We start from the raw sequence: 15493 nt of genomic DNA on the forward strand, positions 1-15493 counted from the left end.
TGTTTCATTGAATTTGGAACAGCTTGCAAGTTGGCATTAAGACCATACATTTGACATTTTTGTGCGCTAATTGTTCCATAACATCAGTAGCACTAGAGTTATCGCCATAAAGTGCATGGATGTGCTGGGTTTTTAATATTGTTTGTGCTTCTTGAGATAGTACACCAACTCTAATAATTTTTTAAATGTTGGCATAGGTGAGGTCTGCAGATTGGCGCATGTTTTCTGTTAATTCTTTGTATTGGAAATGTTGCCAAAGGTTGACATTTACTATGCTGCCAACAGTTTTACGGGAGAGTTTTTGTCCTAAGCTTTTAAAAATAGGTTCACCATTCACTGGTGTCAATTGAAGAAGATCTCTGAAAACAACAATGTGTTTACCTCCAAAGATTTCTTTGTAGTTTGTTTTAAATACTTCTTGCAATCTGAGGTGAATCAAAGCCAACATTACTTTGGAGACCATGCTCACTTTATCTATTAGTATCATTTTCATTTGTTTTAAAACTCTGCGTAGTTCCATTGCATGTTCTGTAGACAGTTTATAATAGTCTAATTTGTTTTGGTGTTCTACTGAAAGGAGTAGTAATCGGTGTAAAGTGACACCGCCTATATTGTAGGCAGCTAAACCTGTGGGGGCAGTTACAACAGCTGACAGTTTGTTGTTCGTCAATTGTTGAAGGAAGTTGCTGATGATTTTGATTAAGAATGTTTTGCCTGAACCAGCTTCACTACTGACGTATAGCAGTATAGGTTTGTAATTTTGGCAGGTACATTCTTTACTTACGTGTTGTACACCATGTGCAATTTCTTTTGTTACTTCTTCAAAAATGGTGTGCTGTTCTTCATTAAGTTTTGATTGTAGTACAGTTAAGTCTTCTGTATCTTCTTCGTAGTGACACATGGTGTTTCAAACTTCTGTCATAGCTAATTCTGCCTCATTTGCTATTAGTGGCTGTCCCAGTGGTTCTTGGCTTCCTGTTACAGAAGGTTGACTACTGTCGGAATTGTCCTTATCTAGTTAGGCCTGGAGTTCTTCTTCGTGTTGCTGTTCATTTTGCAACATTCTTTTGTACTGCATAAAATTCACATCGATCATAGTGCTTTCATTTGCTTTGAAAGTGTCTTCATAGCAGTCATAGTTATCTAGTATCTATTCTTCATTTCTCCATAGTTTAAAAAGTTGTAGCAGGTACATGTAATATAGTTCTTTCTGTTGTGGAGTTTTTAATGACAATTTGATATGATTAATTAAGCTTCGTTTGGTAAGTTTCACTAAGCTGCCTTCACAATCTGTCACTCTATATCTACCTTTGTTTTCATCGGGTTTTATATTATTTTTGTATGCAAAGTTTTGGGCTATGTGGTATAGACACATGTTTTCCAAAGTGGTACTCCTGTTCGGGTAATATGTGTATAGTAAATTGTTTTTCAAAATGTCTTGGCTGTTGGGATAATTTTTGGCTATTGTTTCTATGTTTTCATATGATTTGAGAACTCTTTTTCTAGATTTAGCAGGACCAAGACTTAGCCATACTATATTTTCAGATTTTCCATACAAAGCAGTGCCGGTTAAACGATCAGCAGCTTCTTAGGTGCCACATTCTCTATGAGAGAGCAATTGTATGCCTAAACTGTACAATTTCTGAAATAGTGTTTTGTCTGATGATAGGTCATTGCAGAGGTCTTGAAGCTCTGTTTTTTCTGCTTTTGTTAAGTAGGCTGTAACACATTGTGCAACTGCAGTGGAATTGTCTGCAATGTACAGCACATCTATGTTTGCATTCCATAAAAGGGCGATGATTGCATTGTAATCATTGATATATTTAGATGTTTTTGTTCTTTTTATGTAATACATGTTCTTAGGTGATTTACCTTTAACACTATGTCTAACTGAAGACATGAAGTTGTTCACTTCACCCATTTCTGTAACTGGTCTAGGGAAACCAAAGCAGCATTTGGTGTAGTATTTCCCTTTGTTTTTGTATTTGCGACAAGAATATTTGCCACATTTGTGTCTTTGAAATTGTACAATACGTGCATGAAGGTCACTATGTTTGTAAAGGGATTTCACAAGTGACATATTTTTGGATGAACTGCAAAACAGTGGCATCACTGTCCTGACCAAATTTAGGATCATCTTTAATCCATAAAAGCATGTGTATATGTGGTGCTCCTTTGGCTTGGCATTCTTTTCTCCAAAAGAAGTGTTTCACTTCTCCGAGGGGGGGAACAGTTTTATTACAAATAAAGTGTAGCATAGCAATGAAACAATGGTGGAAATATCTTGAAACATTAACAGGATCGAGAGAGCAAAGTTCTCCAGGTGTTAGTATATCTATGTTTGCTTTGTTTTTGTTTGATATGCGTAGGAAATCATGTAAATCTTCCCATGCATATTCTGCACAACTTAATGTAACAAATCAAGTGGGTGGTCCAAGGTTTCTGATCATGCAATGTGCATCTCCGTGATGTCGGAACCAGTATTCTTTTGTACCACGCATGTTTGCAAACAGATTTGTAATGCTTGATTTTAAAACCTCATCTTTTTCTTGCACTTTTTGTATTAACTGCGTAGCTGACATATTTTGAAAGTGGGTTACCGATTTCAATATGTGTGCAACTCCGTAACATAGAATTGCTAGTTCACTTTCAAAGAGTAGATGGAATATGTATTCCATATTTTGTCTAAATCTGGGATCTTCAGAATACTTTTGTAATGAGCGGTATTCTGATGCTGTTATATGAGAGGGTCTATCATCGTACCTTCCTCCTTTGCCAGTAGGAAATAGTAGAGGAAAAGCAAATGCTTCTATAGTTTGTTCCCATATGCTTATTGGTGATCCTTTGGTTTGTCACATTTGGTACGTTTCTAGTGCATCATCCATGCTGTCTTTAGAGTGCAATGGATGAATTGTATAATGGTCTAAAATATTGGATACTTCAGCAAGATCCAGAAGTTCAAATTGACCAGTTTCCGGTGACTCTTGAATTATTTCAGTTGTTCCCCTTACGTTTTCTTCAATATTTATTTCTTTGTAGTACTCATTATTGTGTTCTAGATATTGCAAGGTTTGTCTAACTTTATGTAAGTCCATGAGTTGTTGCCAAATTGTTTTGTCTTTTGTTGGTCCACCATTTACTAAGACAATTAAAGATTGCTCTATTGGACGTTGCACTCCTAGAGTGTGCACATTTTCTGTCAAATCTAATGGTAAATAAACTACTTTGCCACCAATGCCTTTTATCAATACAGAGGGAGGTAATTTTGCTGTTTTTGTTTGAAGGCGGATTATTGCTTGAAATGGGTGTACTGTTTGAATTATGATGCTCTCATATAAATTGAGTTGTTGCCGGTGTTTTGGTAGTGGGAAGTTATTTGTGATAGCACCTGAAGGAGTTTGGTTGTTGTCAAATTTTGTAGTGCAGTAAATGCAAAGTATTAAGGGGTCATTTATTTTGTATTTGTTTTCTGCTAAAAGGTAGATAGCTAATTCAAACCATTTGGAATCTTCATTGTCTTCTATTTTGTATGTTACGTCTATAGTTTTATTGTTACTTTTTACAACACACACACACATGGTTTGGTACCTCAGCAGATGCACTTTTAAATTTTAGTATTTGTAGTTTGTATGTGTGTAGTAGAAGGTTGTTATGTGCAGAATTGTTGCTAGTCTGTTCTAAAGCTATTGCATTTTGTAAGTGGCTTTCACTTCTAAAATATTTTCTCTGCATATGGTCAATTTCTTCTTGTAGGTCATTGGGTGTACCATGCAGAAGCGTGTTATTTAAATTGGCTAGTTCTAAAGCAGGACATTTAACATAGTACCGTTTATAGACTAGATTTCTTACAGTTGAATGATGTGTTGATATCATTTTAATATAATGGAAGGTGCTTTTGGAAATAGGTCATGAAATGCAGGCTAATGAATGTCTTTGTAGTCCTGTGTATTTGCGCACTGGACATGTATCCATATTTTGCAGCACTTTCATTTTGATTTTGTCTTTACCTTTCACATACTGATTCAGGAACTGGCGTAAAGAATTTAAAGATTTGTTGGGAATGTTACATATTGACTTGCACAGCCATTTGTTTACTGGACGTTCTGGTTCAGTTGAATGGAGAGGTAATTCTGAGTTTTCTGGGGATATTTTTGTAAGCAGTGTTTCTTGTTCCATGATGGTATTATTAATTTGTTCATAACCTTGTCCACTGCTATGGATGGCAATTGTGTTTGTTTGGTTTTGTTTGTATGCTTCTTCATTAAAATATGGTCCTGTGCTTGTGGTGTGACTCCATTCACCTCCACAGATATTTAAGAAGTTATTTTTGTTGACATTGCATTTATTGAGAAGTCGTTTTGTAGTTTAGTACTTAGTTTTGTTCGTGGTTTCATCCTGCTTAAAACTAAAATAAATAACTTCCTTTTGAGAAGGATTGCACTGTCTACGAGAGCTTCTAGAATTAAATTTCTATGGTAGGTTTTAAGGGTTGTACATGATTTTGCTCCTGTTTCTATCAGATTCTGAAGGACTCTGTGGTGGAACATTTTTGATAAAAACACTTTTTTTGGTATGGTTACTTGTCACTACATCAAGATTTATAGGAGCAGTGTAGGCAATAGTGGTAGGTGAATTCTTGTTAATCACTTTCTGTTTCGTTTTGCATTTTGATAGAGGAGGAAAAGTTTCTGCACTAGAAGGTTCTTTTGTTTGATTAAATGACTGCATTAGCTGTTTTGTCTGAACGTTTTGTACAAACTCTGGTAGAGATGGATGCTTATTTTGGACACTTTTTTTTCATTTGCCCTATTTATGCGTTGCTTTCTATGGAATTGCTTTTGGTAGGCATTCTTTGGGGTCTTTTGAAAAAAGGTATGGGTTGGTTTGTTTTGTAATGTATATGTGCTGTGTGTATGCGCGTATGAGTTTGATGGGAAAGATGTATGTGCTAGTATGTGAATGTGCATTGGGCAGTTACAATGAATTGGGAAGGTTATTCTTCTGTTTGTATGTTACTACACTACGGTTCAGATGAGAGTAGAAAGTGAGCTAGTGGTGTTGAGAAGCATTAATAGTAAACAATTAAAACAGTTCTTTGTTTTGTAGTACTAATATTGTAAGGGTTGAGTATGTTATTGTGTTCCAAAAAACAGGGATTTGTGTGCCATTCTGCCTGCTAATCTCTGTTTAATAAATGCAGATTTTTGGCCAGAATGGGTCAGAAATCGATGTTTATTTTGGTGCACAAATTACATGAATGAACCACAGAGTATCTTTGAGGAACAGTAAGAATATAAAGGTAGTGTTGTACGCACTTTTTTTTATGAAATGAGGAGGTTACTTTGGATATGTTGTTTGTAGTTTAGATTCTGCTGATTTTCAGGAGATTGGTCTTCACTGCAATTGTAAAAGGAAGAAGTTAGTAATTTTGTGTGTTTATAGCACTGATGTTAATGTACACGTTGATATTTATGTTTTTGTGGTAGTATTCTTGTTTGATATTTGAACATAGCGTATGCATGCATTTCATTTGAGTATGTGCAGTCTTTATATGTTATTTACAGTATGTTAGTTGAACATGCTTCGCAAATGAGTAGACTTTTAAGTTCATGAAATTCACTTGATTTTTACAGCTGTGTTCTAGATAGCAGAGAAGTTTGGAAGTGATAGGTCATTATAGTAGATGTAAAAATGTTGATAATTTCATATTATAACTAGACATGCAAACAATTGGGTGCACCTGAGAGGGAGATTTCACCACAGCAATCGGGAACATTTATTTTTCTCATACGATTGCATTGGGATTAGCATTACTTTAGCGGGAGACAGTAAAAAATGGTGACATTTTTCAATGAAAAATTGAGTCTTGTGCGTAAATCAGGAGGGTTGGCATGTATGTATAGGTTATGCAGGAGACATTAAAAAATAGTGCGATTTTTCAGTGAAAAATCAGGAGTCTCGAGCTTAAATCGGGAGCGTTGGCATGTATGTATTGGCTATGCCCATTTAGTGGCATTACTTTGTTTATGTGGAATCATAAGAGTTGTACATGTACTCTGAATAAAATATGCATACCTGTACTTTGTAATCATGCATGTGGATATGTATGGAGCTATAAGTAGAAATCTTCAAGACTTGTACAGTAGTTTTTGTAGTAGGTGCTTTCCAATGATATGAGACTTGTATTCAGAGTGATCAACAGAACATTTGAAGTGCAGAACTCTGATGATGGAGTTAGATGTAGAGGTCTTGGATGTGACTGGTGGATGGTTGTGTGACTGCTTAGCTGTATCCAATGAGGGAATGGAACCGAGAGTGATGTGGAAAGGGTAGAAGGGCTGGCTAAGAGTTAGGTGCCGTGCAGACACTGTGGCTGTCCGTGAGTAGGGCGTACCACACACACGGTTTTCCAGCAAATCCAGCATGGAAAGGGGACTGTAGGGATCAGCCAATCAGATATTGACATTGTTGATTTGTCTAGAAAGAGTGTGTGTAGTGAAGATGGCAGAGATGGAGAAAGTCAGGGTGTTGGTGCTCTGAGATATGTTTGTCCATGGTTTACAGGATTATTCTCAATGGAGGCATGCGGCAAACAATTTCGATGTTGGAGGAGTGGAGGTGGTGTGGAGCGCTGTGACTGACTGCAATGCAGAGGCAATTCTCCAAGTTTGTAGAGATATGCGTAGGATGAACAGTCCCCATGTTGTAGTTTTGCACTATGGTGCTTTGCATTTGGGCTATGTTTGCAGATTTGGAACAGTTGTTTCAAGCAGTAATCAACATCATTCCAAGTGCAAAAGCAATTTTTTCTGGATTACTTCCTAGAGCAAAATGGATAAAAAAATTAGGGCTCCTGGTTTGGAGCCTATTCTACCCAGGAGGGTCAGTAGGGAACAATAATTACAATTGAATAGGTTCAAGAAAAATAGGTGCTCTCAGAATACTCCTGTTTTTTTGTCACCCTCTGCATAAAGAAATAATACATTTCTTCAAGCTCTGTTATAGAATCAATCTTCTTCTTTATCTAAGGTTATACAGTTTGATATAAAATGGAAGCTCGAGAGTTAACATCAAAAAAGGGGGGAGGTCATTGACCGGAAGTACAGAAAATATTTACAACACACAGAACCAAAAGTTTCTTGGTAAAACAACCACTTTGTGTGTGCAAGACAAAATCAAATTCAAGTATCATTTGTCATGAAGTTCACATGAGAATAGCAAACATGTAGACATTTGGACATTTATAACATCACTTAAACATTTCAACAAAAATAAGTCATTTTCTCTGTGTAAAGCAGCATAAATATACTGCAGTTGGGGATAGTGCGTCTACACCACAGTGTTTCAGCCATTTCTAGGTGGGCTTAATATGCCACATCTGGTACACGGCCTTCATCAGGACGGGAGTCTATACTGTAAGATGTCTGCGCTGCAGGGGGAATGGAGACAGTTGTCAGGGGAGTATTCATGCACCGATTATTTAAAGAAGACTAAATCATGCGCTGTGCAGTATTGAAAACACACACAGCTTACCTATGGGTGTATTAATTCCACAGGTTCTGTTATTTAGAAGTTGTATAAGCCACAAGGGCTAATCTCTGTCTAATCCTATTGTGAAAAAACAGAAGGAATGGGGTTTCTTATTGGTATGAGGGCAAGAACCTAAAGGGAGTGAGAATATCTAATTAATATTTTATCGCACTGAAGGCATCTCAATGGTTCTAAATTTCAAAATGGCCTTACGTGTCAGGGTGCAGGACCTGCTCGCAGTCTGCCGCTGTAGCGTTCGAACCGCTGAGTCATTCTACGTTTCACGGAGACCTGGCTGAGGCGTTAGTAACGCTGTTGCTAGGACTCCATGATCATTTATACAGCGGCCATCTTAGATGGGGTTGGGTTGCCGCCGATGGTAGAAACGAGTGGTAATGTTCCATCAATCACTCGGATAAAGTATTAATTAGATATTATCGCTCCCTTTAGGTTCTTTAGGTTCTTGCCCGCTGGTCTACTTGAAAGAAAGAAGAAACTAGGCTCATTTAAAAGTGAAATTTCACCTCCGGCTGAGAGGTAAGAGTCAGTTTTGTAAAATAGTGCCCGCCTTGACTGAGTTGTTTCCAGTCACCACGAAGGTGATCCTTATACCAATAAGAATCCCCATTCTTTCTGTTTTTTCAGAATAGGATCAGACAGACATTAGCCCTTGTGGCTTATACAACTTCTAAATTTTACAACATTTTCAATCTTTGTAAAAAATAAATATATATATGTTAAGTACACATTAGGTAATGATTATTAATTTCATTGTATTGACAAGTGTCTACCATTATTATCACTCTCTTTAGAAATTTCCTCATGTGAAAAATGTTGTTCCAGCCACTCCAAAGTACTGCACATTTCTGTGTGAAAAACAAAAATATATTAATTATACTGTACCTCATACAGAAAGTAGAGCAATATATACAAAAACTGAAGTTTACTTACTAGTTTCTGGAAAGTGGTATTCGTTGTGTTGTGTAGGTCTACTGTTGCTTCTAGCTCTGCAGTTTCTGTGATGTAATTATGTTGGAGGTATATCTTTTTTGTCATGGTATACTCCATTTTATTACATATCGTATTTCAATGGCTGGTTGATGTGTTAAATATGTAGGTTCCACTGCTTACTTATTAATATATATAATGTGTATATGTGCTGCTTTTTCAACTTGCGTAGTTTTTATATAGTATGATAGAACAATTTCAAATACCCACTGCTTGTTTGGGTAGTGTTGATGTCGCCGTGACCGTCCACGGACATCAAAATCATTAGCGGGGTGTTCGGTATGCTCGAAGTTAATTGAATATAAAGTAAGGGAACCCTAGTACACATCTATCAAATTTACAGTATGAAAATGTATATTCAGTAAAAAAACTTTGTTAAAGAGATGTTATGGTTAATTTGTGCTACTAAAAACCTATGAAATTCAATAAAACACTTTGTTAAAGGGACGCTATGGTTAAATTGCGCTACTAAAAACCTATGAAATTGAGTAATGACATTTGTGATGTCATCTTTGATGTCCTGGGTGTTAGTCTTAGCAGTGCACAGTGGTGGCACGAGTTATTGTTGCTTAGCTTACCATAACTGGCGAATTTCAGGAGGTTTTCGGTTTTACTTGGAACCATAACGTCCCTTAAACAAAGTTTTTTTACTGAATATATATATATATATATGAAGCTAGCCTCAAGAAAACTTTGTCTGCTTGCATGTCTTTGCATCTGTACACGTATAAAATATCTTGATATGTTCATTGTTTCTGCAGCATAGGTTTCGTCATCTTGATCCCAAAATGTCACTTATCTTTGATACTTTCTTGATGCCCTATAAAATATCTGCATTGTCTTGTCTCTGCATCTCTTCCATGTACGTCAGCTCGGCTTCATATCACAATGATGGTGATGTCACCATTCTTCTCTTCCATTTATTGGTCCTGCTTTTTCCGGGATTTCATTCAAATGGTCATCATACTGTCTTGTATGCAAGTATGGCTTTCACTGTCGGAACCTTGCCTCCAGGATTCTCTCCGATATAAGTATTTTCAATGGTACCGCATGTGTCTCACACTCTGGTTCCCAACATATAGGCAATATGGGTGAAGTGGTTGAGGTGGGGGTACTTGGTTCCTTCTCTACAGGACAGTGCAGTAAACACTGGTGGGGGAGCTGATGATGTAAAGTCCAAGAAGATGTGATACAAACATGTCACCAATTGCATAGGAGACAGGATCTGGCAGGAGGCAGCTGTTCACAGAGGATGCAGTCACCCTTGAAGGCAGGGCACCGAGGCAACTGGCATGAAAGAGACAAGCAGACAATAGAAAGGAATGAGAAACAGAGGCCAGGGACTCAGCCACACAAAAGGAAGCATTAAAAAGCAAGGGAAGACAGACTAAACAGGCACTGGAGTGGATGAGGACCTATGTGCTTGGAACTGAAGGTAGCAATGACATTCACTGAGCAGCTGTCAACAGGCCTCAAAAATCTGCCGGTGTACCGTAAAAGGTACATGTTCACCATGGCAAACAACAACCGAGGCCAATAGTGTATGCCTGGTGAGTGTGATGAACATGGAATATCCCAAATGGCCAGCAATGCTGTTCTGTGTGTGGAATTGTTTTGGGACAGGACCCCCAGAAGGGAAAGAAGGACCAAAATTAGACTGCTTAGGTGGGTAGACTAGTAAAAAGTAATTGAATCGGATGCCATGCGATATGCAAGTCACATGTGAAAACTGAAAGGAAACACTCCCCATCACTACCATAACAATGTGTCACTGCACACATAGAGCCGGGCCTGCCACCCTCATGACAACTCACCAACAAAATCCCTACAGTGACAGCCTCCCTCACAGCTATGACCCTGCAACCAGTGCCACCCAGATTGTCTTGAGATAACAGCATGCATAGACACACCAGCCTACCATCACCATGTGTCACATGCACCCACGAAGCTGGACCAACTCACCTCAATATAAGTGAAAAAAAAAACAATGGGCCTCATTACGACCCTGGCGCTGATGGAATGAAGGGTGCCGGTACGGGACCGGCCCCCTTCATTCTGTCAGGGCCGATTACGATGTTCCCTTTGCGGGACCCGGATCAGATGTCTGATAAAACCAGACGTCTTTTCCGGGTCCCGCGAGGGGAAGAAGGCGCTAACAACGGGACACTTGTAATGTGCCCGTTGTTACCTCCCTCCCCATTCCCATTTGAGCCCTATGGGGCCTCAAATGGGAATGGGGAATGGTTCCTGCAAGGAGGAATTACCCGGTCCTCCTATGTCGGAATGACCCGGTTATTTCTCATTGCAGGAACCCAGTAATGGAGCCCGGTTAGGAGGCAGCCATGGAGCTAATAGTTCCATGGCTCCCTCCAAACTCATAATGAGGCCCACAGTGCCAGATTCCCTGCATCAACGACAACACAGGTGTCAACCTGAGAACCCTTCACTTACCTACACAGGATACCCCCCTGGCTCGCATCCACTGCATTCCACTTGAAAGAACATTTTGAAATCTCAAAGACATGTATTACATCAACATGAAGACACTGGACAGCCATGACAACTCCTGTATGGAACAAGGAAATAGGCATGTACCACCCATTGTCAAAGGATGACAGAGTACAAGATGGAGACAGGACACAGAGCGATGAATGCCAAGCAGTGAAGTAGAGAGAGAGAGAGAGAGGGAGGGAGAGAGAAAGATAGGTGAAATATGATCGAAGAAGGAGCCTGGCTGGAGTGGAGATGAGGATGGATATGTCTGACATCACAGTGGGTGAGGGCAGAGAGAAGTTGTCCAAGAAAGGACGACATAGACATAAACACATGTGCAAGAAACAGCCTACTCAGAGAGCCTGGAAGGCACATAGATGGAAAAGTACCACATGTTTTGGGTGATGAAGGACAAAAGGGTGGTGATGGAGAAGTGCACAGTGGCAAAGAATGGCCACCTGTGAAAGGTCAATCAGCAGCTCTACATCAAACAAACAACAGGCATTACCCACCATGCTATGCAAAGCAGTAAAAGACTGGACCCTCAGAGGAGCCCTTTTAAATCAGTAACACGTCATACAAGGATGAAGATGCAGAATAACTCTTACACCAAATATTAATACTGACTCAGGAAGTTGGCAAAATGTCTCCTCCGACTGTTTTATTTTCAATTGTCTAAAACATGGAGTTACAATGGACATCAACAGGCATTCGATCATGCTCTCAATCATTTTGCATAAAACACACATTTATATAGCAAAAATCTGACATACATGATTTCATACCATGTGGCAAACTAAGAAAACCTACGGGAGATTGTGATATGATCAAGGGGAATATCTAAGTATACATTCTTTAAAGGATTGGGTTGTGATTGGGTCTGTACAGTCAGGTTTACAACTTATTCCAACCCATAGTGCAAGCCATCTTCATCAGTTACTAGATACACGGCACACCATCGGCTATCAAACTAAAAGGCCTTTGTTATATGGGCTTCAACAGTTGGTTGGTAAACTGGTACCCCAGATGCCAGCGGGAGGACTTGACTGTGTCTCCCAAACCAATTAGCCCAAATCTCTCATTGCTCATGCCTTCTACCATTCAGATTGTCTTTGAACTTGTCCTTGTAAAGTATCACTGCTCCTGAAAATAAAAGGGAGTATAGGCACACACTTATTGTTTTGGTCGGTACGCCCAACTCCTATTTCCATCCTTGACTCATGTGAAAGGAGACCGTATTTAGTCATGTTTTGCTGCATTTAATTGTCTTGAATAAAAAAACTTGGCACTCATGATGTCCTTTCTTGCACCTTAACAAGGTCTGATTCAGCTTCACACGTCCACTGTTCTTCAAGAATAGATAACCAGTTATTGGCTGCTCCATCCTTTGACACCATGCCAGAGAGCTATTCCAGGCCATTCCTCGATTTTCAGCTGAATTTATTACTGTGACACAGTCCCCCAATCATTTTTGCTCCACGGGTCTGAGCTTACTCTGACACTAATATCCCCAATTCTATATAATGGCGTCACCACATGCACTCTATACACTGAGTGTCGCCAGCCATTAAGATTACTTAATCTACTTGTGTTGCTGCATCTGTACAGTTATAAAATGGCTTGCCTTTTCTGAAGTGCTCTTCACAGGTGCAATCTTCATTCCGCTTATGAAAGTTTACTCAATTCTTTACTTCATCATCAGATTCTATAAGGCCTGTGCATCTTCTTATTTGACCACTCTTCTCAGTGCGTCATGCTAATTTCTTGTGAGGTCACCAACCACTTTTGCTCTCATCTTCATATTACTTCAGCAACCTCCTCCAAGAGATTGTCATCTCTATGAGGGTACATCATATAGGGTCTTCTCAATGGATAACTTTTCTCGAAGACTCTCTGTGGAATTAGCACAGTCACTTGCACGGTGCATGTCGCAATTTCCGGTTTCCAACATATAGGCAAGATGGGGGTGGGACTTCCTGTAGAGACTTTCAGCTGATCCTATACACTCCCCCCTCTGCTTGATTCCTCGACCACTTCTTCTTCAGTCTTCACATCTTGAGTATGCTCTCTTGAAGAAGTGCTTCTTTGGAATCCAGAGTCCAGATTTTCACTACTCCCTTCAGGGATCCTACTGACTTTACATGTTCATCAGCATCAACACTCCAGGATATGTAGCTGCACTGTCCATTCGGATTACAGTAGATCCATCATCCAACATACTTCAGGATGGGGGTGGAACTTCGTGTAGAGGCATTCAACTTCTCCTCAACAATACCCATGTAAGCAACATCCCCGCGAAGCAGTGCCTACAACCTCATACCCATACCCTGCAACAACCAGCAAACTCCCTGTTGGATACCACTGTAAATGGACCTCAGAACAACATGCAGCTGTTCACTTGGCCTTCAACAGACCACACACCCTGTGTGAGACCGTCCTAGTAAGTGTGCATGGATCCCATGGTGCATTTGCAACTCCCACAGGGAGAACAGATGAAGCCAAGATTTTGGGAGTGGGAGATGTAACACATGCATGGGCCCACAATGTGCACACACACCATGCAGTCACTCACAGTGCCAGAAGAGATGAACAAGTAATGTCAACACAAAATCATGCAATAGATCCAGTTGTAGAGAACATATAGACAAGCAATGTACAACAAGTGACCTGATTGGGAAACACAAGAGGAGTCTGTTAGCGGTACACATGCACATATCTGTACAACCATACGTGCAGCAAGCTGTCCTGTGGATTAAATGTACACAAATGCCCAGACAGAACACTGTCACCAGAGGCTACGCCATGAAGCAGAGGATCTGAGGACGAGTTGACTGACAATGGACGTGTGTGTTACATGTGGAATAGTGGCAGGGTAGTGCAGGTCATGTGAGCTAATAAGGGAGTGAAGCGGTCAGTGGCACTGGTCAAAGAGTAGTTTGGACAGGGAGTACACCAGCAGAGCCCCAAAGGAAACATGGGGCAGCGGGAGTAGAAGGGTTGCATTAAGGAGACATCTTCACGGTCTGTAAGGAAAGAGTTGAAGAATCAAAATATGCAGATTTCAGATGCAGAGAATGCATGCCGTCAATTAGTATGTACATCCAGAATGAAGAAATACTGCCATGGGCTGTAGTATGACAAGTGCTGCACAATCACTTCCATGTATCGCGTCAATTGTGAAAGTGCCTCTACCAAAACAATGCACTTGCATCGAAGTGTAACTGCACATAAAAGCACATGCATGTGGACAGACACACATCTGCACTCACATATATCGTGACTGAAGAAGTACACCCCAAGCTAGCAAATATGTGGCATGCATGCCAATACCATGGTGACCAATAATACAGACATAAAACGAGAGACAGTGTACATGCTTAACTGTTGACAGAGCTGGCATGATGCAATTCCCTCATCACCTCCACCAGAAACTTTACCACATTTATGAAAGGAGAGGCAGTGCCTGGCAGAGGAAATGTGGACTAGGGATGTGAAATGGTGCAGGGTGAACCTCCCATGGAGTGTAGTCACTGCAGGAATCAGGATCACTGCAACAACACTGAACATTGCATTTCACCAGCCATAGTACCTAATCATGCATACAGCACATATGTGTCAATATTCTGTCAACCCATTGTTACCTGCACATGCCATGCTGTCGACCTTAAGGCAACCATGGCAGTTGACACCACTGTGCAAGAATGCATGTCCACTACTGCACTCATCATGCCTTTGTGAGGGCAACAGCACATCTCAAGGAAAACAAATGTGAAAAAGAAAATGAATCCTTCACGGAATGTGCGAAAAAAGAACACATGCCTCCATCCTAGACTGGGGTATTGAAACATAACAAAAAAGGGTCCATGCTGATCAAGGGCTAAAAAAAACAAGTCAACACTGGTCAGGAAAAAAACAAACAAAAAATGCCCACCCTGGAGGTGCGAGAGGGGGTTGAGGGGTGCATGTAAATATCCACATGAGTGGGGAAAATAACATTTAAAAAAAATCACCTCCATGGTCTCGTGGACATCACAGCAATGGCGTTTCAGGAGGATTGGCTGTGCTGGACCCCAAATCCCGCGGTTGATCTGCAGATGGCTGTGATGGTGGATCCATACCATGCAGTACCAAGGCCTGGTCTTCATTGGCCAGGGCCAGCCGTGACACGGTTGCATGCACCAGCACAGCAAGGGTTGGCGAGGTCTCCATGCACTTGCTCACTAATGGCCACAGAGTCTTTATGTACACTCACTCATGATGCATCACGTTCCTGGGACACTGTCTGCCTCAAGGCATCCATCTCCTCATGGTGATGTGTTTTTGTGGCAGAGAGTTCATCATGCATAGATTTCCTCAAGGCCTCCATCTAACGCCTCAGGGCCTCTCTGTGTGCCTGAGCATCTGTATGCTGGGGCGCCTGCAGACACCTCTGATCAGCCAGTCAGCACTTGATATGTTTTCC

This window comes from Ambystoma mexicanum, chromosome 11 (genome assembly GCF_040938575.1).
Source record: "Ambystoma mexicanum isolate Mex_15411 chromosome 11, UKY_AmexF1_1, whole genome shotgun sequence".
Classification (NCBI taxonomy): Eukaryota; Metazoa; Chordata; class Amphibia; order Caudata; family Ambystomatidae; genus Ambystoma; species Ambystoma mexicanum.